At 40.9% G+C, this 27,811-nt stretch overlaps 1 long non-coding RNA gene across 1 annotated transcript in view; it reads left to right on the top strand.

Moving 5' to 3' along the window:
* LOC131482787 (uncharacterized) overlaps nt 1–27,476 on the top strand; it is a 251,261-nt gene extending 223,785 nt beyond the window's left edge. Inside the window, exon 3 of the long non-coding RNA XR_009247282.1 lies at nt 27,373–27,476. This is a non-coding gene — a long non-coding RNA (uncharacterized LOC131482787). The remainder of the gene's footprint in view (nt 1–27,372) is intronic.
* Nucleotides 27,477–27,811: the final 335 nt, after the last annotated feature.

Raw genomic sequence — 27,811 nt, 5'->3', positions numbered from 1 at the left:
TAGAATAGCTTCAGGGTTCAGTACAAACTCCAGACTCATCTATCCCAGAAATAGTCAGAGATGTCTTATTTTACAGACTTATGGGATATAGGATGGCAGGGAGGCATTGCGACTCTCAGCGACTTCCCAGTTGTTCCAAAAAGTCTCACACTCTCTGCTAGAATATATGAGGGTACTTGGAAAAGTTTGCAGAAAACGCATATTATGAAAAAAAAACTATGCAAGAATTTCAATTTTTTCTATCAAAATGAGTTCATGTTGTAATTTCACTTTCTGTTAACTTTTCAAAATGTCCTCTTACATGAATAAAGTAATGGTGTATAATATCATCACTGTAACTTCCTCATCATTGATAACCATCGCTGGAAATAGCACTCCATGCTGAGCACTGAATGAGGTATTTGCTAGTCTTACAGGGCAGAATACTGAAGTACAGCCAAACTTAATAATGTTCTCACAGCCAGACGGTACGCACCTATTTTTGTTTATCTGAAAGCAAAAAGAGACACAGAAGAGAAAGATCTCCCCCAACCCCATGGGATCACTCCCCCAATGCTTATAGCAGCTGGGACTCTGCCAAGCAACAGCCTGTAGCTATGAATTCAGTCTGCTTCTCTGACATGGCTGGCAGGGACCCAAGCCCTTCAGGGATCACCTGCTGCCTTCCAGGTACAAATTAGCAAGAGTCCGAACCAGGAGCAGCAGTGAGACTCGAACTCAGGCACATTGATACAGGATTTGCTCAGTGGAATTTTTTGAAAGGTTTTGTTTTTATTGGAAAATCAGATATACAGAGAGGAAGAGAGACAGAAAGGAAGATCTTCCGTCCACTGATTTACTCCCCAAGCAGCCACAACATCTAGAGCTGAGCCGATCTGAAGCCAGGAGCCAGCAGCCCCTTCCGGGTCTCCCACGCAGGTGCAGCGTCCCAAGGCTTTGGGCCATCCTCAACTGTTTCCCAGGCCACAGGCAGGGAGCTGGATGGGAAGCAAGGTCACCAGGATTAGAACCAGCTCCCACATGGGATCCTGACATATGCAAGGCGAGGACTTTAGCCGCTAGGCCACGCTGCCGGGCCCGCTACTCCTTTTTCTAAGGAGGAAGTTTTCATGACTCAACGGAGTGTTTATAATATTTAATTTTGGCAGATGAAAAAGAATAATAATATTTTAGAGGAGTGGGCATTGGGCTCAACAATTAAGAATCCACCGACGGGCCCAGCATGGTAGCCTACCAGCTAAAGTCCTCGCCTTGAAAGCCCCGGGATCCAATATGGGCGCCGGTTCTAATCCCGGCAGCTCCACTTCCCATCCAGCTCCCTGCTTGTGGCCTGGGAAAGCAGTTGAGGATGGCCCAAAGCTTTGGGCCCCTGCACCCAAGTGGGAGACCTGGGGGAGGTTCCAGGTTCCCGGCATCGGATTGGTGCGCGCCGCCCGTTGCGGCTCACTTGGGGAGTGAATCATCAGACGGAAGATCTTCCTCTCTGTCTCTCCTCCTCTGTGTATATCTGGCTGTAATAAAATGAATAAATCTTTATAAAAAAAAAAAAGAAAGAAAAAGGAGTAGAAATGCCTGCCTCATCTGGGTGTTACTAGACAAGAAAAAAATAAGGGAAGGAATCTCTCTTCTTAGGGACACCTTGGTCAATTCCATGTAAATGCACACTTCCCTCCAAGGAGAGGAAAACTGGGGGAATGTTTGTCTGGGGGGATATCCTACAAGCACTTGGGTAGACAGAAAGCTTGCTGCATCTAGACAGGGCACATATGGAGAGAAACAAGAGAGTAAAGTAGAATTTTACGAATAACAATTGATTGTTAACCCAGGATGACAAGCTGCTTTGTGCTTCCTGGCAAATGATTTCAAATCCTTCATCTGTTGTTCCTGTCATGACAATACCATCAACCATAAAGGCTTTGAAATTCACATCCTGAGGCAGCAAGAAAGCAAGGAAAGCACTTGGTCTGTGGGCTGTTGCTTGGGGCCTGTGCTCGGGGTGCAAGGGAGTTGTGTAATAGATGCTGTGCAGACAAGTGCCTGGCTACAGGGCTAGACAAAGGTCTTTTCTCTGCAGATGGCATCAGCTCCGCCCCAGCAGGACTGATGCTGAGAAACCAGTGCTCAGCAGGTCCTACTAGGGGCTTCTGGGAGCCCTGACAAGGACCCGGGCACTGCATCCACACTGGACTTGCTTAATCCCCTTCTCTGCGTAGTGATAAAGCTCGGAAGCTCAGAAATTGCATTTGCATTCAGCCTTGCATATTTCATTTGGCCTGCAGGTTGAGCTTCATACGGTTTTTTTTTAATCTTGGAGAGTTTATATATTTTGTTAACCAATTTGAATTTGATTCTGCAAAATTGAACGTAAAGCCATTTCCTGGACCACTATTTATGATTCATATGAGACATATGTTCCTTCTCTACAACAGGTGGGAGTTCACGTTCATGATCAAGCTTCCAAAATCAAGGCGTCATCATTTGAATGAAAAATCTCATCCTTTTGGCCTACAGTATGTTGTTTTTCACATACTGGGTTGCCTGTGTACAAAGATTTCCTGTGTTGAATATCTAGCCTCTTGTAGTGGAAAAGTTGCTAATAGTAACTTCCAGAGGAACTTGTGAGATTCTCTATTTTAAGATTTATTTTATTTTTATTGGAAAGTCAGACATACAGAGAGGAGGAGAGACAGAGAGGAAGATTTTCCGACTGTTGATTCACTCCCCAAGTGGCCGCAATGACCAGAGCCAAGCCAATCCGAAGCCAGGAGCCAAACAGCCTCCTCTGGGTCTCCCACATGCGTGCAGGATCCCAAGGCTTTGGGCTGTCCTCCACTGCTTTTCCAGGCCTCAAGCAGGCAGCTGGATGGGAAGCGGAGCTGCCGGGGATTAGAACTGGTACCCATACGGGATCTGAGCGTATGCAAGGTGAGGACTTTAGTTGCTAAGCTACTGCACCTGGCTGCTGCAAAATTCTACACCACATAAGCCTAGCTTGTTCTTCCATTCCAGACCCCCAGCCTGTGCTCTGTTTGGCATTTGAACACAGCTAGCCTCAGATTGGTCTAAGCTGACATGCTATAAATGGGTGTTGGTGAGAGCCTAGCAACTGCATGATTGAAACCAATGCAAGAAGTCACTGAGTAGTCAAAACCATCGGAGAGAGGCTGTGAGGTCCTCCCTGTGTCGTGTCACACAGCTGTCAGCAGCTGTGACCCAGCCCTGGTAGTTCTCACAGTGGCTAGGCCTCCCACTGACCAATCAATGGAAGGTTTAACCTGTGTGCCCCTTGAGTCAGGAACTACCAGTTTAAGAACAGAAAAACAGAAAAATTCAGCTTTTGATAGTCTACCAAGTTTAAAACATAAGTGTAGTAATAGAGTAGTGAGATCTACTCTCCATTGGCGTTATTAAATGGGATTGATGCTCAAACTTTGACTGCCTACCTTTTCCTTTGAGTCCTTAAAAAGCATTCTGGATCAGAAAGTTAATTGCAAAGACGGAGGGAAACTCCATCAGAGTCTTTGTGTGCTTATCTTCACCCAGCAGAACCACCGATTAGTTCTGCTTTATCAGAGGATGTTAGGCTACAGACACATCAGCCAAGCTCATTTATTAATTCTGCGAACAAAATTAGATCATCAGAGCTTGTTCTTAAATTTTAGGATCAAAACTGAATATTAATAAGTAAACAGATAATTCAAAATAAATGTGAGGCTACTCTAAAGAGAACTCCTTGCTACTCTCAAACCTTGCCCATCTTGGAATCTGTTGGCTCTCTGCCTGAGATCATGTGTGCCCAGGAGACCTGTGTCTTCTTCCCGAGGGAGATGTCTTCCAACAGGGTGAGCTGTCACTCCTATATGCTTTCCTGTTTTCCTTGTTGCTACTCCCCCACATTCTATTTTGTCACCAACAAGACTAGTTTCCTTGTTCTTCATTACACATAACTTGTTCCTCTGCCTCTGTATTCCAAACTCTTCCCAACCAGAATGTCCATGTACATTTCTTCCCATTTTTACTCACAATTGCAACCAACCCTTTAACTCCCCAAGAAAAATCTCCCAACCTGGCTCCAAGAAGAGGATCTGATCTTGTCCCATTTGCCTAAGAATCACATTTAGAAGTAAATTCATAGCCTTGCTCCCAATTGTTTTGATTAAGCAGATCTGGGGTGAGGTCCCATAATCTTCCATGTAAAATGCGCTGACAGCTGACTCAGATGCTCTGAATTCATTGTCCATTCCTTAGAGAATCTGTATTTGGATAAGCCAATCATCTGACACCTCATATTTCCGTGTTCACTTTTTCCACTTGATTTGACTCTCAGGAGACAAACTGACATTATTGAACATTCTAGAATGGTAAATGGAATGTTACCGACCTTAGACGCAGCTGCCATTTACTCCACGGATAGCTGTCGTAGTGAGGTTACCTTGTCAAACTCAAAGATGCTCATGCCTCCTCCATGTGCAAAGTTATTTGCTATGTGAAAAGGACAACATGAAATAGTATCATTCCATCAGTGGTTAGTACCCATGCCCACTGACTAGTTCTGGGTTTTGATAAAGTCCTTATCACACTAACCAAACCAAACCAAACAGTGGAATGTATTTTTCCAAATATTTCAATTTTTATATTCAAATATGGCATTTTATTTGGGCACAATATCTTTCATTAAATGCCTTTTCCTTCATGTGTGAAATGGGAATAATAAATTATAATATTTTTAACATCTTTACTTAAAACCTGTTACTCTTCTTCTACAAATTAAAAAAAAAAAGTAGCAGTGAAATTCTAAAGTTTGAGAGCCCTTAGCTACCCATCCGTTCCAGTCACACATCTCCATTCCAAAGCATGCCTTCTTTCTCCTGGCACTCTGGTATGGCAAGAACAGCGCACAGAGCCGCGTGAGGTTTTCCCAGCACCATTTTCACAAGTGCAGGAAGGGCACTGTCTCATCCTTGGGACACCTGCTCCTCCAGAGGTTCAGCTTCCAAAAGTTCGAGAGCTTGGCTGAACGGAACATTGTGCTGTGCTTACCGTTTTGGATCCTTAGCCTGTTGTTTTTCTTGTAAGACAGTGATACTGTACGATGGCTTCGACCATCTCGTGACGTGAAGCAGAGGCTCCTTAGGAAGCAGCACTGAGCAAACAAGCACACACACTGTGCCAGAACGCCAGACTTTATTTTCATTCATCTCGTTTGCATTACTCCACTGAGTTGATTGGATTTCTCCCAAAGCATAAAAATGTATTACTAATCCTCAATCTGGCTTTCCTTGGCGCTCTGAGATGTTTTTTCCCTCTGGAGTGCAGGCAGCCACCCACGAGTTCTCAGCACCTTCTAGCCAGGAGACACTGGCAGCTCTGCTTCAGAGAGCTCAGACTTCATCATCTTGAGTTGGGCTTGTGATCATCTGACATAGAGTTAATGCTCGGCTTAGAACCACTGCATCCCATTTCTATGCAATGGAGTCCATGCTCTGGACCAGATTCTGTCACCTCACCATGTGTCCCCTGAGGCACTGGTGAAGGGCTCAGGTACTGGATCCTGGCCACCCAGGCGGAGACCAGGCCAAGAAGCTGGCTCCAGGCTTCAGTCTGTCCAGCTCTAGCTGTTGTGTGCATTTGGGAGTGAACCAACGTATGGGATATGCTGCTCTCCTCTCTCTTTTCTTGTCCTCTGTATTTCTGCCTTTGAAGTTAAATAACTAAATAAGCAAATAAGCAAATATTTAAAAAAAAAAAGAATTTTCTCAACTCACCTGCACTAAACAAGTATCATGAGATACTTCCTTTTATTCTCATTATAAGAACATATCTCCTATCTCCTATCTTTAGGATTAGAAAAAATTATCAGTCTTAAAGATATTGTTAGATTTAATTGTTCATGGATGAGACAATCTAATGTTCTAATAAGATGGTTGAGAAATCTAGATACATGGTCTGAAGTGTTTGGCAAATAACCATTGTCTCTGTTCCTCCACCTGTGAAATATACTTACGGTTTCTCACTAAGCACACATCTAGCTAAACTTAGTGAACTGTGCTTTACGTAGGAGCTTGGGCCCTGTTGAATTTGTTTTGTGCTAAAATTATTCTGTTAAACTCAGAGAGAAAAAACAAGGTGTTCCTCTGGTGTTTATATGAAAGGCATTTTTCTGAGTTCCTATATGAATATACAAAGCATTTTATCAAAAACTAATAGTTGTGGCTCAAAAGAAACCATAGCACTATATATTAATTATCCAAAGCAGTGGTTTTTATTTATGACCTCTTTGACACAGTCCTCACCTCAGTAGCCGCAATTCCAGAAGCCATGAAGAAAATAGACAAGAGCTGACTGTAGGTTCTCACCTGGAACAGTGGCTAATTGCTTCTGTTCTACACTGTTTGTGCTGTCTGGCCAGACGCATGCTAATGAGTTTCAATTAAGTTACCTTTGCAAATCTAAATTGGCTTTGCAAAAATCTGCCAAGAAGCAGCAACTGGGTCGTAGAAGGTGGGATCTTGAATAAATATTGTCTTGTTATCAGAGGAAATGTATGCTTAACCCCTTTCCTTTTGCATTATTGGTGATTCAGAGTCACTGATGTGTGTTATGGGGTGATGATCATGAGTACAAGTGGTTTAGAAGGAAGTGAAAGAATTAATAGGCTAGGCAACTGTGGCTCTAACATGTTCTGTGTAACTTGGCGGATGTTCTTTGGACTGTGCTGCCCCAGAGCTTGGCAGCAACAGATTGAGGTGGGGAGGTGATTGGCAGGAAAGAACAGACTTGAATTAGAAAAACATGTGTCAACATGTTCTTTACAGAATGCCAATCTCTGAAAAAACTGGAGGATATTTCTTTGTCAAAGAATTTTGATAAACACCATATGAAGGGTCTTCAAAAGGAAAATGCATATTGTGAAAATATGCATAGATTTCAAAAATCTTTTGCACCAAAATAAAATTGTATTTTCATTCAATTTTTCCATGAACTTTTAAAAGCAGCTTTGAACTGTCTTCTCACACCATTTTGGAAATGTATAAAAAAATAAAATATCTTAAATTCCTGCAATTAAAGAAATACAAACTGTTCATTAATTTTGTTAATGAAATATGATCACTGATACTGCTTACTAATTTCCTGAGCTAGACTCTCAGCTTGAGAGCCATCACTGAGCTGGTATACTGCTACTCTGTGGGAATATGAATCTTGGCAATTTCCCTCCATTTTCAGGACTGACCAGAGGCGCCAATTGTGCCTCAATTACTCGGATTAAACAATGTGGCTTATGCTGAGCATCTGTTTCCATTCTGGGAATCTGGGACTTGGGCATGTGATGCCACAGGATGCTTATGTGAGTGGTGCCCAGTAAAATCTTTGATGTTGGATCTCTGGTGGATTTCTCCTGATGACAATATTCTTGATGTGTCTCCTAACCCTACTGGGGAGATAAAGTGCCTTCTGTGTAACCCCGCTGGCGGAGGAGCCTGGAAGCTTGTATTAGTCTCCCCTGAACTTTGTGTAAGTTTTACTTGCACCTTTTCCCTGAGTCCTGTGTATCCTCCTGCCAAGGATCAAAGCTGGGGATACACTCAGGGACCAGAGCTTTGTGAAGTTCGCAAGAAAGATGTGTCTCTGTCCCTCTAGAACTTACTGTGGTAATACAGATGATACACAATTCTTATGAAAGTGTCACTTATCTACTTACAAGGGTTTTTTTTTTAAAGAAGTTCAAATTCTATCATATAAATAATGGCAAGACTAATTTTGGATTTGAGATGTCAGAAAGGCTGCACTAATGAAGTGAGCTTTGGGCTGAGTCTGAAGGTGAGGATAAAAGAAAGTGATAAACTGTTTGGAAAGGACTGACCATGCAGAGGTCTACAGTTTGCTGAAGACAGCACATGGATAAATAATGTATCAGTATTTGAAGCTGGCCTCTAATATCTTTGAGCAATATTGAAATATTGCTGCTCCATATCAATAACACCCAAAATTTTCAATCCATCGCAATCCCTTTAGCACCTGATCTTACTATTCCAGAAATACTCATTTATGCCTAAGACCTTTATAGCTTGAGGTGAATCCCAGTGTCAAAACAGCTAACTTCCATTATCTAGTCCTTGTTAGCCACCGGTTGTACTTTTGGTTGTATCCTAAACTGAAACAATGCATATGCACTCCCCAAAATAGGCTTTTAATAATGTTCACAGCAGCTCCAAACCGTAAACAACACAAATGTTTCTGTAGAAATATAGATAAATAAATTGCAGTTTCCTCATATAATATTAAGCAGCAAGGAACTGAAGATATGATTGGTACATGCAAATGGATGGATCTCGAAAGATCTATTGATGAACAAAAGAAAGAAGATATAATGCAAACTATTAACATAGAAATTTTAAAACTGTGAAATTAGTTAATGGTGATAGCATTCAAAATAATGATTACCTTTAAGTTGTACTAACATAAAGAATCTTGTAAGTGATAGTGCTATTCTATTAAGTACTGCATATATAAGTATATTCAATCTACTGAGCTGAACACTTTAGACTTGCATACTTTTCAATCAATAAATTTCAGATAAGAAAAAACTTACTGCAAAAAACTGAATTCATACCCTATTTTTAATTTTCCCTGTTATTAGCATGCTCATTTATTAACTTGACTTTTTGCTTTGAACAAATCACGCGTTTTCATTGAACCTCAAGTTTTTTCTCTATAAAATCAATGAGAATATCTACTTCCTGTTATAGAACATCCACAAAGCTGATTGGAAAAATAAAATACTCCCAACCTGGACTTGCCTCACCCGATGCTCAGAAAGACAATTTGTGCCACCGGGATATTGGAATAAAGTAGATGTGTTTGGCTTGGCGTGGGAAGGAGCTGTCACATGACTCCTGGGCTTCTGCAGAGGCTGAGCATTAAGGCGTTTCCAGACTGCGGTCAGGGTTCAGAGGTGTGTGTACAGGTCCCTGCTTGGTTGGTGTGCTCATGACCCGCCTTTGATAACTGGCAGTGCCATGCTCCTTACGGAATTTTGATGCTGTCAAGTGGGCTGCAGACAGTCTAGGCTACACACAGGTGGTAGTTACTTTTTGTTCAGGCACCAAGTTTCCCAGCAAAGAAGCCCTTCAGGTCGAGACCAAGCATCAAGATGTTATCAATAGGGGAAATTAATGTCCTGTTGAGTCAGGTGGTAAGGAACCGTGGAGGGCTGGTTACACCACTTCCTCAGTTTAGTGAGTTAATTTTACTGAAAGCAGAGTACAGGGAACTCGAATTTAAGGGTGGGAGGCTGAGGGACCAGGGGAAACAAGGCGCTGATGGTATCCAGCACCTGCATTCTACACATGGTATTAGGAACTCATACCTAATGTGAGCACATCAAACATCTTAATGAATGGCATTGCTATATAGGTGATGTTATTTCTAATTGTGATATCATTTTGAAAATTTATATTCATTTCAGTCGAGGGGCTGTTATCTATTATCCATCTCTTATTTACTGCTTAATTATCTGGTTTGTGAGTTTCCTTAGCCTCAGTCTTCTTCTCTAACCTCACTGTTTATCCGTAGATCTCTCTGTAGAAGATATGCAAGTAAAGAGGAAAAAGGCTTTTTTTGTTTTGTGTTGTTTTAGCAAATGCAATATGTTGAAAGCTTATTTTGTACCTTAGGTTTTAGAATGTTAGTGAATTTGTTTTGTATATGTTGACTTGACTCTTTCAAAATTTTTGGTTATTAAAAATAATTGCTATCATTCCTTAAGTGTTTACTATAGTCCAGACATGTGCTCACATATGTATGTTTATCTAATTATATGTGTACATATATTTATAAAATATTTTCATTGTATCTTCATGTCCAATTCATTAAGTAAGTTTTTTTTTAAAACATCATGCACAACAGGAAACTGAGGTTCCATGGGATTACAGGATTTGTGTAAGATTATGCAAGATATGACTGAGTGAGATTTGGCACGTGGGATAGTTTGCCTTCAAAGTTCTTGCTTTCCATCCGTATTATTCCTCTTTTTACTTCTGCCTTTAGAGCACAACTCTCTCATTTCTGCCTCCTAACTGGATCCACTGAGGCACTGAACCCTTGGTAACAGCTGCTTTAGAAGGCAAACACTGTTGCTAAATAATATATCTTTTATACCTAATTAGGTCTGTGTTTTAAAGAGACCATGGAAATCTTGTTTGTTTGACTATTCATTACACCTTACTTTGTGTTCCATAAAAAAATCGAATGCCTGATAGAAAATGAACTTTTGTGGTGAAATCACAGCTTCCAAGATTTTAAGGTATGTAGCACTGGAAAGAGAAGTAACAGGAGTCATTGATTGAAAAAAAAAAAAACCTTTCTGACTTGAAAAATTTTTAACAGAAGTACTAATCTTCGAGAGACACACTTTGCTTCTGTTCACCAGTTATAGATCTGTCTCCCATCCCGCGTTCAGAACTTTGCATTGGATCACAAAAGACTTTTGCCTAAAATGTACCTTAACTACAAAAGAAAAACAACCTTTGACATGGGAAGAGTGTAGTTGAAAAGAGAGGTGAACAGGGAGTTGGGGTAAGAATTGAAATCTTGAGAAGCTTTGGAAAGTTTAGGAAATATTACAATGATGGGTTTAGAGAAGTCATACCAAAGCATCACAGTATTTGGTTTAGATAAGAAAACAGACATGAGACTTCTCCGGTTCTACAAAGAAGGAGGTTGTTGATTATTGAATCTGTGCAGAGGATGATGAACATAGAGGAGACCCAATCATCTTTCTGCTCTGTGCGGATGGGCCAGCCAGTAGCAGGACAGCCAGGCTGTCTTCTGGGGCATGTGAAATTCTGATGGAATACGCCATGATAGACATATCAGTGCTCCCAGGTGGTGCTCTAACTCATCCAACCTGAAGCCAGCAACCACAATTTCTTCTGATGCTCTCATGTGGACACGGGAGCCCAAGGCTTTGGGCTCTCCTCTACTGCTTTCCCAGGCCACAGGCAGGGGGCTGGATGGGAAGTGAAGCAGCCAGGACACAAACCGGTGCCCACATGGAACCTGGTGCCTGCAAAGTGAGGATGTAGCCAGCTGAGCCATCTCATTGGGCCCCACATCCTATGCTTTAAGAGCAATATCAGTTTGTGAGAGGAGTGACAGGGTTGAGAGCAGGCAGGACAGTGTAGGAGTGAGAGGTGGAGCCTGAGTGAACCAAATGCTAGGAAACACTGTGCAAAGGAAACCCTTCAAGAATCAAGCTGGTTGCCACGCAAGAAGGAGCAAACTGAGGATGTTGCAGGGCCAACATCATGTTTCTTGTTCTCTCTGTTGCACCGTCACTTCCTGGAGTCTCTCATTTCATCCATGAAAGAAAAACATGATGTTGAATACTCTCTGAGGTTCTGCTGGCTCTCACAGCCTCCTACATATGAATGCAACACTGTCTACTGTGTGCAATAATACCACATTGCCTGTGGGGAGAAAATGAGTCTGCAGCTAGAATTATGTATTTGACCTTTGAAATTTAAACTGTTTGGATTGTATTTTTACTACTTTCCTAGGGGAGCAGTTCTTGTTGCTTTAGTATTGGGGTACTAAACATAGTTCTTAAAGTGAATTGGTGAAAATGACTATTATCTATCATTCAATAGAGAGGTCTGTCTCAAGGGCTGCTTAGTGGGCATGTGGCTATTTGAGGTAGAAGAAACGAAGCAGGAGAGGAAGGTTATTAAACCAAGTATAGTGCCCATCAGAAGTTTCTGGAAACAGGCTCTCAAACTCAATGGGATTTGGAATCACTTGGTGTTTGAAATAATTCACTTTATATCTTTAGGATATAAAAAAAAGTCTTTCCAATTTTCCCCTTAAAATATCACCAGCTGTCTCAGACATCTTAAAAAATAGCAGTATTGTGATATATTATATTTTTAAAAGAGTCAACAAGATTCAACTTACATTTTCCTAAGGCTCTCTGACTTGGTTTGTAGTCAATTTGAAAACCAATTTGGGATATCTGTTTAAACATGGTGAGATTTAACCATTTCTCTGAAACTACAAAGAATCTTGCATGTTTTGATCAAGAACCAATAGTTTGGCCCCTTTGAAGAGGGCCACACTTATCCACATTTCTTGTTTTTAAAGATTTATTTATTTTTATTGTAAAGTCAGACATACAGAGAGGAAGAGAGACAGAGAGGAAAATCTTCCATCTGCTGATTCACTCTCCAAGTGGTAGCAACAGCTGGAACTAAGCCAGTCTAAAGCCAGGAGCCCCGAGCTGCCTTCAGGTCTCCCATGTGAGTGCAGGGTCCCAAGGCTTTGGGCCATCCTCACTGCTTTCCCAGGCCACAAACAGGGAGCTGGAAGGCTTGCTGGGCCACCGAGACACAAATCTGCACCCATATGGGATCCTGGCACGTGCAAGGCAAGGACTTTAGCTGCTAGGCTGCCGCGCCAGGATTTCCACATTTCTTAATGCTCCTGGCTAGAATGCTTGCTCTGCCTTGGACTCCTAAGTTAAACCCAACAGCATCTCTGAAGTCTGTCTGCTGGAGGAACTCATGATTTATAGCTTAGCTTGCTCTTGAGGGAACACTGAAGATCATCTGGAGCATGTGGGATTGCTCAGGGGCTATTTCCATATTTTGCGTAATTACTGACATTTATACCAAGAACTGTGTGAATTACGTCACTTAAATATGGACAGAGATATTTTGTTTCATTGGCTTGTGTTGCCAATGGAGTTCCCCCATGTATCTGCCAAGACAGTCAGTGGTGCTGTGATGCAAGTGGATCTTCCTTTCCGCCTTTCAGCTTAGTCATATGGAAGGAAGTCAAGGAAGCCTGCTCTGAAAGGTCACTGATGTGTCGAGATGTTTCAGGCTAAGTCCCTAGGAAATAGATTCTAGGACAGTTATTTGTGAGCAGGAACCTATCTCAGGGATCTTTTGCATCTCAAAAAAATACCTTATGGGGGTAGAGGAAGTAAAACCAAACGCTGTCCCAACAAAGTCCCTGACAGTATTGCCTGGACGGCCTCCAGTTTTCCTGAATGGAGCAGGGGATCCCTTGTACTTGTTCTCCCTTCGCTCCTTTGGGCCTTGGAGGAGGACAGCTCCCAGAGAGAGGGGGACATCTGTTTGAGTAGCACAGAACTCCTGCCTAAGGGAAGTTTCTGGTAAAGCCTATCAGTTAGAATCTGACAGTAAGCAACCGTCCTGACAGATGAGAACATAAATGTCTGTCTTGAAGGGAGAATATGACCTTTAAGTCATAGCGTGCACCAGGATCCAGCCCTTGCGCTGCTCAGATCTAGTTGCTTGTATAAAAAGTTCAGCTGATCAAGAACTGGTTCCTCCAGGAGCCTCCCTCTGAAGGATAATTCAAAAGAAAACTGCTGGGATAAACTCTAGCCCTTGTTTCTGCAGTTTGCTTAAGGAACTCAGCTGGTGTTTGTCACTTCCCAGCTCTATCAACCCGTACTCTTCAGGTACAAATGGCTTAAATTTAGATGGTGGGTGTTGCACTTATCCGTTTACTATTAGAATTCTACAGGGAAGCACCAAGCGATGCCTTTGTGGATTCATAAGTTTCTAAATGTGTTTATTCCTTCTCTGTGTTGGGTTTTCTATTCTAGTAGCTCTGCTTGATGATGGTTGTATCATTACTCGATGACAACTGAAATGACCTGATGGTCGCCATATCATTTCTACATGCTTGGTGATTGTCTTCAGAGAAACCAAGGCCTCTACAGCAAAAATACCTTCGGGTGAAGAGATAGGAAGGACATGACATGGATTTCCAAGAACAGAACCTCCCTTGGTCTACCCTGTGTCTCTGGACCTGCACAAGCTACCTATTAGAAAAACAGTGCTATATAAAAATCACTCAGGTACCAGTTCATATCCTGACTGCTCCATCTTTGATCCAGCTCCCTGTTTATGGCCTTGGAAGATCATGGCTATGCCAAGTGGCTAGGCCCTTGCCACCCATGTAGGAGACTAGGATGAAGCTTTTGGTTCCTGGCTTTGGCCAGGCTCAGAACTGGCCACTGTAGCTATGTCGGGAGCAAATTGGTAGAACAAAGATCATTCCCTTTCTCTCTCTCTCTGTAACTCTAACTTTCAAATAAGTAAATAAATCTTTTGCAGGGTATCATCTTCCAGCTATCTGAAATCACCTGTCTGTGCTATCTGTGCTATCTGAAATCACCTGTCTCTTCACCCAGCTGGTTTCATCTGTGTGTATATGAATCCCATTGTTTTGACTTTGCTTTATGCTGAGTTACAGTTAATTTTATGTATCAGTTACATGGAGTCATGGAGTGCCCAGATGTTTGCCCGAACATTTTTCTAGGTGTTCCTGTGAAAGTGTTTCATATTAAATTGGTAGACTAAGAAAAGCATCTGTCCTCCCTGGTGTGAATGGGGTCCATTCAATGAGGCATACTTCTTAACAGAAAGCAGGGACTGAGGAATTAACATACAGTACATGTAATTCTCTATCAGTTAGATTTCAGCCTCACATTTGTAAGCTCAGACACAGACAACAGGCATTTTAGTTTTCTGACTTATTGTATGATTTTAGAAAAGAAGAACTCTGCCTAGAATTGGTGGTGTATCTCAAACTTTCAGTTTGAACTATGGAGAAAGTTGTGTAGTAGTTCTCAGACTCCAGTGAATACACCTATGAATCATCTTGAATATCTTCAATTCCCAGAAACTGCCTTCAAAGCTTCTGAGTCAGTCCATTTGGCTTAAAAAAAAAAAAAAACCCTCTAAGTGACTCTGTTAGAGATGGTTAGAGACACTCAATGAAGGGAAACAAAATAAAGTGGGAAACAGGAAGACAATGGGCCCACTTGTGCAGGTTCTGGCTGACTAAAGTTCCACTTGTGGAGTTCTTGGCCACCGAGAATTTCACAATGGCAATTCTTGGTAAAATGCGCTTCTGCGGTGTGTTTTAGAATCCTCGTGCTTTCCATTCAGCAGGAAATGTCCTCTTTCCAGTGTTACAAGTGAAGTATGGATGCTATTGAGTTTCAGTGAATGGAAGACATTAGCAGCGTAGAGAATTGGCTGAGTACATTTGGGATGAGTCATCGCCCTGGGATGACTTGGTTCCACCTCTGGCTTCTCATGTAGGCACACTGACGACTCGAAAGGCATCATGCTGCCTCACAACTTCACAACTTAGATGCCAAGCAACTAACCATGAAATTTGAAGAGAATTTCAAAGCAATTTTTGAAAAATAAAATGCGAACAGTAAAATGATCTTTTCCATTTAGTTACTTTTTCTTAACAGAGGCATCAGTCTGAATATATGAATAAAACACTCTACTGGATCTTTTAAAGTGCTAAGACTTTAAAAAGTCTTCTATTGTTAGTTACTTTTATTAAACTAACCTTCTTTCCTTTCCCTCTCCCCATCAAAGGTTTTTCTTTCCCCCTAAAACATCCACAGTGGGTGCCACAACATTTATCATTGAATCATATACTTCTTTATCTGTGTTTCAAATTTAAAAATGAATGGAATGTGTTTTTGGAAAAAAAAAAAAAAAACAAAGTGCAATGTTCCTAAAACTTGACCATAAAATGGTCAATAAAGTGGGGTTGTAAAAATGCTTTTTTCCGGGCCCGGTACGATAGCGTAGTGGTTAAGGTCCTCGCCTTGAACACGCAGGGATCCCATATGGGTGCCAGTTCTAATCCCGGCGGCCCCGCTTCCTATCCAGCTCCCTGCAATGGCCTGGTAAAGCAGCCGAGGACGGCCCAAAAGCCTTGGGACCCTGAACCCGCGTGGGAGACCCGGAAGAGGCTCCTGGCTTCAGATTGGCTCAGCACCAGCCGTTGCGGCCACTTGGGGAGTGAAACATCGGACGGAAGATCCTTCTGTCTCTTCTCTCTGTACATCCGCCTTTCCAATAAAAATAAATAAATCTTTTAACAAATGCTTTTTCCACTACTCTAGGCTATTTGAAATAAAAAGGGTTTGTCTTTTACTTTCTTTTTAATCCTTATAGTTCCTAGCACAAGGCAAATAGAATGTACTTGCTGATAACAATATTTGACTGATATCTTTAAATTCATGTTTTTCTTATCCAGTTCACCCTGATTAGTAGTTTACAAAAATCAGTTCCTACAACTATCATCAGTAGTTTGGATACACCTGATAATGACTTAAGAAACTTGGGTGTCTTGGGAAGATGTGTCTTCTGTTCTCCCTGGTTTCTTTCTCCTATAATAGAAATTGTTATTTATCTTGGGAGCTTGTTCATGGTAAGTCTGAATGTGCCTCTTTACTCCTACTTAAGATACACTTCAGGATTCTGTACCATTTAACCCAGACTCTGGGGACATCTTCGCCATCCATTTCCTATGTACAAATTTCAAGTTCTCCATCCATCTGGACTTTTGGAAACAGAAATTAACTATGGTACTAAAAAAAAATCTGGACTTCTGGTGCTGATGTTGCATAAACAACCTGCATCACCCTAGGCGAGAAACTCAATCTCCTGGGACCTCCATTTCTCTCCTCTGCGATGCAAGCTTTTGGAATCAGAGTCTCTGTGGGCTGCCTACTGCCAATTGTGAGAATCTAGGATTCAGTGAATGAAAGCCAGCAAGCTAATCACTGGCTGGGCTTTTAGCAGTCGTAAGAACTTAATAAAATGTTACTCTTTTACATTTGCCATAACCATGTATTTTCAAATTATTGATAGTTATTAAAGATTCTTTTGTTGTTTATAGTCTTGTGTGAGGAGAGCAGCCACCATGTGGACAGATCAATCAGCCTCAGCTGCATAGTATATTTTAGAAAAGTGTGCCACGCAGCTCTGTGTTACCATAAAGTCATGATCCAGTTCAAAGTGAAATCTCAAGGCCACACCCCATTTTAAGAGATTTTGTTGTGTGCCAGAATCAAGAGGCTTCAGCTAACAGTTCAAGCAGTCGTGGTGTCGGTGGTTGGCAAAACATCGAAGTCAGCTGCTTCCTTGTGACCATTCTAGCCTTTACAGCCAGTCTTGTTAGGACTAGAACCCAAAAACCACCTTGGCCTACCGTTGCTTTTATCACCAGTGCAAACAGACACAGTGGTTAGAAAGAGAGTCCTATGCATTGGGAAGGAAAGTATTATATCCATGATTAAGTAAATGAATGGTATTCTCTGTCAGAAAAAGTCCATTGATTCAAACCATTCAAAAAATGGCTGAATCAGAAAGATCAGAAAGATGGTGGTCAAGCAGGAAGACCTGTGGATATTTAGAGCCAGGTTTAGCTTCCTGCCTAAAATGCCAGTGAGTGAACATGTGTTTTGTTACGCATCCAAAGCTGGTGTTTCCCCACTCAGGAATTCATGCTCATCGAAAAGTACACCATTGTTCGTACACTCTGAGCCTTTCGTAGGATGATCTCTCTCTTATTCAACTCAATCTCTCTGTCTTCTGCTCTGTCACACACAAGCTGGAGCAATCTCACATCTTTAGATATGCTGTTGTATCTAAGGATCTGAGGATGGGTACGGTTGTCCTTTTTAAAAAAATCTTTGTAGCTTTCCAAATGTTTCCTTTTCTAGGACTCTCCTGATCTTAGAACAAAAACAACAATAACAACAACAAAAACTTTGAGTCATCCTGAGATCGACCAACACTCACTGGGATGAGTCTCTTTTTTCCTGTGCACAGTCCTGTAGTTTGGGAATAGGAAGCCTATTTAATTTCCATTTTTACCAAGAGTTCTTCTAACCATAATAGTAATTTGATGCCAGCCAGGTATAAAATACATGTTATAAAAAAGCCATGCGTGGATTTAATTTTTTTTTGTACCAAAATAAGCTTATCTCTTAATTCCCTTTCCATGAAATGTTTCGAAGCACCATGGTATAAATTTTATCAAGGAATGTAGAGATCACAATAGACCTGGAGTTTGCCTGGCATCTAAGAATTCATGAAGAGTCCTCTGGTGTGTGACAGAGTGTTAAGGAGAATTAATTTTGGAGAGATGTAACACTGCAAGATAATTAGAAAGAAATACAGGGACAAGTAGATGACTTTTCTATTTTTTTCTTGTAAGACTGGTCTCAAGGCTAACATCTCCTTCCATTCGATATGACTTTGATTTTGTAGTTATTTATATATATTTGAAAGGCATGGGGAGAAAGAGAATGAAAGAACAAAGAGAGAGAGAGAGAGAGAGAGAGAGAGAGAGAGAGAGATATCAATCCACCATCCAATGGTTCAGGTCCCAAATACCTGAAAGCTGAAACAGCCTGAGCTAGACCAGCCAAAGCCAGGAGCTAGTCTGGGTCTCCTATGTGGGTGGCAAGCACCCAAGCAATTGAGCCGTTATCTGCAGCCGCTAAGAGGACACATTAGCAGTAAGCTGGAATGGGAAGCAGAACTGGGACTTGAATGTATGCGTGCTGAACGGAATGTAGGCATCCCAAGCATCATCTTAATCACTATCCCAAGCAGCTTCCTCCATGAGAAATTCTCTCTTTAAAAAAAAATTATTTTGCTTTTATGAGAAAGTCAGATAGATTTACAAAGAGAAGGAGAGACAGAGAGGAAGACCTTCTGTCCAATGATTCACTCCCCAAGTGGCTGCAATGGCTGGAACTGAGCCAGTTCGAACCCAGGAGCTTTTTCTGGGTCTCCCACATGGGAGAAGGGTCCCAAGGTTTTGGGCCATTCTAGAGTGCTTTCCCAGGCCACAAGCAGGGAGCTGGATAGGAAGTGGGGCTGCAAGGATTAGAACTAGTGTCCCAGCCAGTAAAAGTTTTCAGATCAAAAGATCTTCAGACCTCCTAGCTGTGCTAAGCTAACCTTTTACTACTGCAAGTGAAGGCCAGATCAGGGAAATCTGATGTTGGTCTTTGGCAGTACATGTTACTCCATGATCTGGTGGTAGTTATAGCAACAATAGGAGAGTGCTGGTGTGTCACCACACGGCAGGGCATGTTTAAAGTTGTGCAGGGCACCCTCTGGGATAGCAGTGCTCCTAGCAACAGTGACAACAATCCTCACTTCTTTGGAGATAAAGCAAGAAGTGAAGATAACACATGGCTGAAGCCCTTCTTGCCTGGTTTTCACTATCTTGGATTCTTTTTTCTGCCTTTTTGGGGGAGGGGCCTGGAAGATGTTTTTGGGTTGGTAGGTTTAGAATAGGTGCCAACCTTGGAGTTACTCTAAGGGTTGGTCAGTGCACCAACGCCTGCAGACTCAAGGGATACTCGGTAAAGGCATGAATGCATGATTCCAGTGCTTGGCATAGCAGGTGAGACCAAAGAGAAGTGCAGGTGTTTAAACAGTTGGATTAATTCAATTGCAGCTGCTGTTTCATTTGCCTTGAAAAAGGAGCCAAGGAAAGTTCTGGCCAAGTTACCATCTGAATTTTGATGTTGATCTGCTTTGCTCCACTCATAGGAAGATTGTCACAGAACATTTCTTCATTATAAACCAGTCCTTTAACACATACTTTTGAGTTTGTGAATTTTTGTTATCTTCACAATGTAGCAAGTTGGATATTATTTTATACTTGGGTGGTTAGGACACGGGTGCTCAGATAAGCCCGTGATCATCATATTAACAGAACCTCTGTTCATTCTCAGATGTTTTTTTCCCTCTATACTTATAGTCTCCTTTTAGAAACAATAATCAATTTCTGTTTTCCCTTGGCTTGATAGTGTGTCACGTTACAAAATCAAAAATGGTAGTACCCCACCATTTATAATTCTTAAAACTCCTCTAGAAGAGTATTAAAGCATAAATTACTTATAATCAGATGGAAATATGGTTATCTTTGAGGAAGAATGAAGACAACATGATTGCATATTCACCTTTCAAGGAAAGCTTAGGAATCATTTATATAGAAAAGATATCAACTGTCATGTTTGGAGGGCATAGTAGATGCAGTCATAATAAACTCGTTGTTTATTCTCCATCATCTGAAGAAATATTAGCCGAAGTCCTTAGTGATCATTTTTCTTTAGTGAGTGCTCTTGCAGCCACATTTCACAATGACTTAAGAAGTTCAAACAGCATGGACAGGAAACTGTGAATGAAGGTGAATTTCATAGTCTCTCTTAGAGAGGAATGGAACTTTCCTATAAGGGCAAAAAAGGAAAGCTAGGGAAACGTGGGGATTCCTGCACTAAACAGATTACCGGGTCTGTGTCTGCTCATTCCCCTCTCAGGTTGCACTTGCATGAGTGTGTCTTGAAGTGGTCAGAGATCCCCCTGTGGGGCTGGATCCCAGTGATTCTGATATGGGACTAGTCTTGAGAAGCGGCTTCATTTCTGACCACCCAATGGTTCTCAGTTCAATATCCTTGCCCAGTGCTGCCTTTATTTCTGCATGGCTTGTTTGATGAACGCTGTGTTTCATGCATATGAATACGTAGTGTTCTCCAGCCCTACCACTAGATTGCCTTGTATGCTCAGGTATCAACTGGAACAAGAAAATAATACAAGATAACTTAAAGAGGGAGTTCTCAGAAGTCACGAAAAATTACATGCACTTTTATTTTCCTACCACAGGGTTTCTGGCTATCAACTCTATCCATCATATTCTTTTTTTCTGCTCACTGGAGGAGGAGATGTCTTTTTATTTGGTAAAGTCTATATCAGAAACTTGTCATGGAGTACAACCCCATGTGACAGTGAGTCAATGATGATTATAAATGCTCCTGTCCATCTTATCTGACTGTGTGGTGGAAGGTAGGAACGTTCATTCCCTGACCATATCGCCAGTCACCACTCAGGAGAATACCCCAACACTAACAGGAAAAGCGTGGTTCAGTTAACAGGAACAGCACAGCTCTGATGAGTTTTCATTCAGCTCCACAGCAATTTTGATTACGTCAGAGCACTGACCAAGTATAGCCACTTGAGGGGAGAAAATAAGTAAGTGACAGGTTGTGGAAAAGTCATGAGAGTTTTCAGAAATGTGGCCCCCAAATTCCTATGAAGACACTGAAAGGTTAGAGCACAGGGGTATGTGTAAAATGAATGGAGTTTAAAACAGGGAGAGGACTGCTTGGTCTCAGACTTGAGAATAGGTAAGCAGTGATCCACCAGTAGTCGATTGAGTTCTGGGTTCCCCAAGAAATCAAAAATAAAACTAGGAACAAAAAAGAGAAAGTGACACGCCCCAGAGGAAGACCCTGGAGTATTAGACCACAGGTCAGGGGATGCTAACAGCCACCAGAAGCTGTGGGAGGCAAGGAGAAGAGCTCTCTAGGGCTCCAATACAGCTCTTTTCATCCTGTTAGTGTCTTGGATACATTGTGTTAGAACCAGGAGTATATATTAACAATCCTCTTCCTGAAAGAAATGAATAGATCTTACCTATCACCAAATCCCCACGACTGAGTGCTAACATGCTGATATGAAGTATCTGCTCAGTTCCTATTCCTCCTTGTTGGAGAGACCCATGGTGGGCTTGGTTGGCCTCTCCCTCATTACAAGATGTGGGAAGAGACATGTGCAGAGGGAACAGCAAAACTCCAGGAGGGGGAGAGAAAAAAACACCAAAAGAAAACGTGTATCACTTACCCATAGTGGACAGTATAGCTCACAGACCATCTATCCCTCATTGCTTGAACTTTTATCACATTTTCTTTGGAGAGAAGATTGGGTATTCTTGATTAGAAGCTTGGTTTCTTTTTAAAACCTGCTTTATCTCTCTAAAGCACCATTAGGCTGTTCATTGAAATAAAAGAGACTTAATTTGTAACTGGGACTTGATGAAGTGGTAATTAGAAACAACTGCCGTATTGTATGTGCACGCTTCCTTTATTTTAGCATGCCTAGTGATTCTTGTTAACTCACTCCGTTCAGCTAAATTTCAGTAGATGAATTTCAGGCGTCTTTCCATTGAAAATGACAGTGAAAAAAAATGACCAGCTATTGAGATATTAAGTGAAGGAATGAATATTTGGCTAGACTATTTTTCTGATCTTTATTACTATTTTTAAAAAGATTAATCCAACTCATGAGAATAAGGATAGTGAGTTATACCCTGCCCTACATGGTAAAATTCGTTTATAACCATACAAAGGTCAGGCTTGATCTTGATTTGTAACAGGTTATTCTTTAAAACTCATGCACTTAATACAAAATCAAAGGATCTCAATTTATAGCATCTTTAAAGTACTGGTGCTAAATTAACATAGTCCACCCTGAAAGGAAATCCTGTGTTCAAAAACCTTTCCCAACCTACACAGTCTGTTTGTTACTTAGCCACAGATAAGGATGATTTGTTCAATCTTCCATTGCTTGGAACCAGGAGATACAAGATATTTTATCTCTTTTTAGACTGACCTTGGGTGTTATGAATAGATACGGGACCTTTTCCTGGATAATTCTCAGGCCAACCATTCAAATTGCAACCATACTTCATGCTACAAGGAACTTATCATGCTCTGATATCTTGTTATGTATAAAATATATATGCAAATAAATGAGTTACAAATACTCATTTTATTTACACAAGTCATCTGGACATAGTTGAACAGATTTCTTTCCTTCCAAGCCGATTTTACCTGTTAGGTCTATCACCTGGGAAAGCTGGACCCTGAGTAGCTGGTTTGTGCCTACAAACAAGATGAAGTCTGAATCACTCCTTGCCAGCCACATGGCACTTTCTCCTGAAACATTGTGGAGTATGGGAAGTGGTGGTGGCAGAAAGAAACTGAGAGGGTGGGAGAGGTAGGCCGGAGAGAGCTCTGCCCGAAGAGATAGGATCTACAGAGTACCCAGAAAAAACGAAAAGCACCCAAAAGGGCTTGGTCTCCTTTTGCTCACTGCCCTGGCTTCTCAGTTCCATACGTCTTCCAGGTTCTTAGGGAGACTGCTGTGTGGTAGCTATCGAAGCTTTTTTTATACAAATCAACAATCCAAGAGTCATAAAAATTGTTTGAAAAGTCAGAACAGATGCATCAAATGAGAGAGTTGGACTTGAACAAATTTCTTATTTAGATTAAATCTAGTTCATGCAGCACAGCAACAGTAATTTTCTGGGGTATATCTATGCAGATTTGTGTTTACGTCAATACTGAGAATGCATGGCAAAGATACATAGCCCAGTATTTATGGCCATAAATAGGTTTTTGATCTGAATGTGTTCCTAAACAACTTTGTGACCCTGGGAAATCACTTAATCTCTGTGGCCTCTCCTGTCTTTTCTTCCTACAAAATATGGAATATCATGCATATTCCTCTCTGGTTGGCACCACCAAAGTACATATAGCTCATGTCACTAGATAATCGCAAAAAAAACACATGTTATAATGAGTGATGCTAATCCTACTCTCTTCCTTGCTCCTTATGTACCAAGATAAAACCACAACATGCATGTGGAATCAATTAGTTGCTGTGAACACTTTTTTAAAATGCTGTCTTATTTAGGAAGAAGAAGCTGAATTTAAAAGACACAAATAGCTTTTCCTGCAGACTTGGCTTTTATCTGGAATAAAACAAGCCCAGGGCAGTAACTCTGACTGTTGTGTCCTATGGGATTGCTAGTGGGAGGTGTTGGGAAAGCCTAGCAGGAAATGAAGAGGATGATTTTGACTTCAGCTGTTTGCGGAGTCAGTTCCTCCTTCAGAGTCAGTGGTGGGTCAGCCTGTGATAAACCTCTCTTCCGAGCTTGGTTTCTGGAACACTGTTCCTGGGAAGGGCTATTGGCTTAGTCACTCTGCTTTCATGGTCATGTATCTACTTTGTCTGAAGAGGCTGAAAGCAGTCACATCTTCTCCCTTGTATGTTTCCCAAAATTGCCAAAGGAACTGTCTGGATGTTCTCAGTTTCTCAAAATCCAAACAAAAATCCAAGCCAGAAGTCTGGTCAATAAAAGCTTATAAAAGACAGGCTTAGTGCAGCAAGTCTGTGTATCTGATTGCCAGTTTCTGAACATCCAAACTACACACAATCCGCTACTTACCCAAGGAGAAGAACGGTTTGTTAATTTATTGGATTGTGAATCGGCATATGAAAGTGTGTGTGTATGCATGTTCTTCAACAAGTTCATGTAAAACAGAATTAAAAATGAATTTATTTTGGTGCAAAATTGTTTGAAATCCATGTATAAGTTTTTCTGTCATATGCATTTGCTTTTTTGAAAGCATTCCCCCATTTGTATAGATTGTACTGTTTTCAGGCAGAGTGGACTTGTTTTTTAATATAATTGTCCATAGACCCTTTGAAACCTCTGTGTGTGTGTATGGTGCTCTGTGTTAGGTTAAGAACGTTACATTAGCTTGCCTGTGAAGTAGATAGTGAAGATTAGGTCTGAATTTGAACACAGCTCTGTCAAACTGAAAAAGCCAGTGAGTTCCCCTGTCCCCATCCTCAGTCTGAAAGTCCTGGAATGACTCAGAAATGGAAGCAGTGCCTCACTTCCGATTGTTTGTGAACTTTGTTCCTGCTCAGAGGTCGTGGAGCCCTCACCGTGGTTCCTGACTCTCGCTAGGTGTGTCCAGTCTGCATTGGCTGACCTGTAAGTGGTTGTGTGCCTTGGGGACCTTTGGAAAGTGAACAAGGAAAATCCCCAACAGGAAAATGTTGTCATAGAGAAAGTTAAGCAGCACGCAGGTGTGAGTGTGCTTCCTTTGAAACTCCAGGGTCTGAAAAAGGTTTTTAAAACTTTCACTCAACAAACATGTGTCAGCTGCTGGTTGACATCCAGGCTGCTTGACGTGCTTATCTCATTCAGTTCTCGCGAGAACCTTTAGGATATAGATGCTCTCAACCCCTCTTTTGTTTGGATGAGGGGGTTGAGGCCAAGACTGTTTTTGTCTAGAGTATCAAATGTAATGGAAAAACAAGGATTTAAACCCAGGTAATCCTGCTCCAGCGTCTATGCTGCCCTGCATTCTGCTTCGCTGCTTCCACAAGACAGTTGGTCTTAAAGGGTTATGATGTAAAACAAGATTCAGTGGAAAGCTTAAGAATCTGAGTGCGTTTTCCTTTGATCCTTAGTTTCCTATTGGCAAACAGGGTAAAAATACCTGAAAAGCATTCCAGTCAGGGGTATAGAATGTTATCTATTCTAATTTATAGAGTCATTGAAATGTGATTTTCACTTGGTGAGGATGCCTGGAGTACTCTACCCACTGAGTGCATTTGTTGGGGACCGCCCCTTCTCGCTGGGCACTGAGGTACACAGGTGCCTACTTACATATCCATCGGCCTATCTAGTAAACCTGGAACTTCATACGGCCAAATTAGAGCTCTTGAGTTTTCTCATAAAATTGGCACTTCCCAAAGTCTTCCTTCTCCTATCTAATGGCATCAGGCTCTACTCAATTGATCAGTTTGAATTATGGGTAATCATTCTCTTTTCTTTATACCTCACTTATCAGACCGATGGAACTAATTTTTATAAATGCCAAGTCTCATCATCTTCAAATTATCTTCATTTCTCATCTACAATGAATATCATATCTGCGGGTTTTTTTTAAATGTGTGTATTATTTCTCTTCATCATTAAAATTCAAGACCGCACGGCAGGTGTTTAGCCTGGCAGTTAAAACACCTTTATCCTAAATAAAAGTACTTAGATTTTATATCCAGGAATAGCTAAAAAAAAATGTGTCATTTAGAATTCTTAGTTTTATGACAAAATGTACAAGAAGGTACAGAGATTATGTATTCTCCCGTTTTGCAACACCCCGAGGAGTAGAAGCTTTGTTGTCCTAAAACGGTTGTGAAGGCCCGGGATTTGAAGGTGGGGGCATGACAGAAGGCCCGAAGCTCTGTAGCCTGATAAAGATAATTCATATAAAGGCCATAAATAATACAAGTGCTTCTAATTGAGAGAACCAGGGTCAATTAAATTTAATGCCAAAGGATATTAAGGAGACAGATAATTGTTGAATATTAAAATTCAAAAGAAGAAACATCTGTGATTTAATGTTCATTTAATATAAAATTTATGGCATACATTTTAGAGTAGAGTAATTTTCCATTTCCTGAGGGGTTTACATATTTTAACTTATTCTTTAGCTTTTAGGTATAATTTTATATCTTAAGCTTAAGTTACTATCCCATTTCTCCATATTGAAGACCAATTAAAATATTAAATTGATTATATGAGAGAAAACTATCAGGTAAAATATTAATGGGGGAATATTAAAATGTTTGGGGCTGTATTAAATATTAACTAGCTATAACCTTCAATATATTAACAGTATTGCCAAAGTTTTTATTGCTGCTGCTATTAAAAGTGGACACCAAAATAGCCATTGCATTAGGTGTGCATAAATTAATCTTTCAAATGACGATTTTTCATTTAATGAGTTTTATATTACTAATTTGAATGTTACGTTAATATTCAGTGTGCATAACATGGTGACCTATGAATTTGGAAAAGTTGGAAAATAGATTATTTTTTATGAATTTTTTTGTTATTCTAGATAATGACATATTTTTTCCACTCCAACTCAAAACATGTATTATGATGAATTTGTACTGAAGGCCACACTTCTGGCTGCTACCATTCTAAGTATTGTAACAGCATGCTTTTATTCATGGGGTAAATTCCTCTAGGCTGCCAAATTGTACAAGGATATTTCAAAATGTGGATGCAGAAATAAAATATGTTAATTTGGGGGTGAAAAATTTTGGAATCCGTGAACAGTTTTTCTCTTCAGCCCTTCCCTCTCAGGCAGCAGGACTCACTGGTAACAGTTACTGGAGCTCTCGGGAACCTTCCACGGTTGAGGGGGCCTGACTTCCGCCTCTTGTCCTGGTCATCTGCCTTCTTGAATGTGATGAGTTATCCTGTATCCCACCAATTGGTTTTCTTACTGGCCCATACCAACATACACACACTCACACCTGGCTCTTCTTAAAGCTAATTAGAGAGGTTACTTTGTTTGATTTTGTTTTTGTTTTTGATACCTCAGCTGGACAGATTGATTTAAGTTTACTATGAACAAGGAACTAAAGTTTGAAGGGAAGTGTAACATTATCAACTACCTTTAAAGAATGAGAGGAGCAAGTTTTTGGTTCACTGTTGAGATGCCTTTGGGATGCAGCTATCCCATATGGAAGTTCCTGGGTTTGAGTCCAGCTCTGCTCCCATTCCAGCTTCCTGTTAACATGCATATGAGGGGGTTATGGCTGAAGTCATTGAACCCCTGCCACTTACACGACACAGCTGGACTGAGCTATTGGCTTCAACCTGCCCCAGCCTCCAGCTAGTGAGGGGATTTGGAAAGTAAGCCAGTGGATGAGAGATCTTTCCCTGCTATTCAAATAAATTTCCAAAAAATAATAATAAAAGATAAAACTATATAAAATAATTTCACTATATTATAGCAGAGTGAATAGACACACACACACTTATATATATATGTATGTATTTCTCCAGATTTGCCTCATCTGAGCACTGGTATTTCTACACTATGGATATCCTGTACTTAGCAAGAGATGTTACATAGCATGACTTCCTCAGTTGGAGAAAATCTCTTTGACACTGGTAAATACCTGAACTGTGTTAACCCTGTTAGTTAATGCTCAGTCGAGGTAACAACACAGAATTAAACCAACAGTAAGTTAACACACCCACTTTTCATAACCATGAAAACCTGAAAGCCATGTGGTTTGATAAAATGTTTGCCCCAATAGAAAGTTTTTGCAAAAGAGAATTTTTCTCTTATTTTGCACCGAGCCTTTCATTTTCAGTTATGAAAATAGGAGATTGTGGCGAAGGCTAAAACGTTTGGAAAAAAAGATGATTTGCAACAAACAATAGTAGCTCCTAAGTAAAATGTCTATTACAGCTCATATATTCTAAACTAGCCCTTGCC

The sequence above is a fragment of the Ochotona princeps genome, chromosome 20 (genome assembly GCF_030435755.1).
Source record: "Ochotona princeps isolate mOchPri1 chromosome 20, mOchPri1.hap1, whole genome shotgun sequence".
Lineage (NCBI taxonomy): Eukaryota > Metazoa > Chordata > Mammalia > Lagomorpha > Ochotonidae > Ochotona > Ochotona princeps.
The sequence above is the reverse complement of the archived record's forward strand: the minus strand, read 5'-3'. Positions and strand labels throughout refer to the sequence as shown.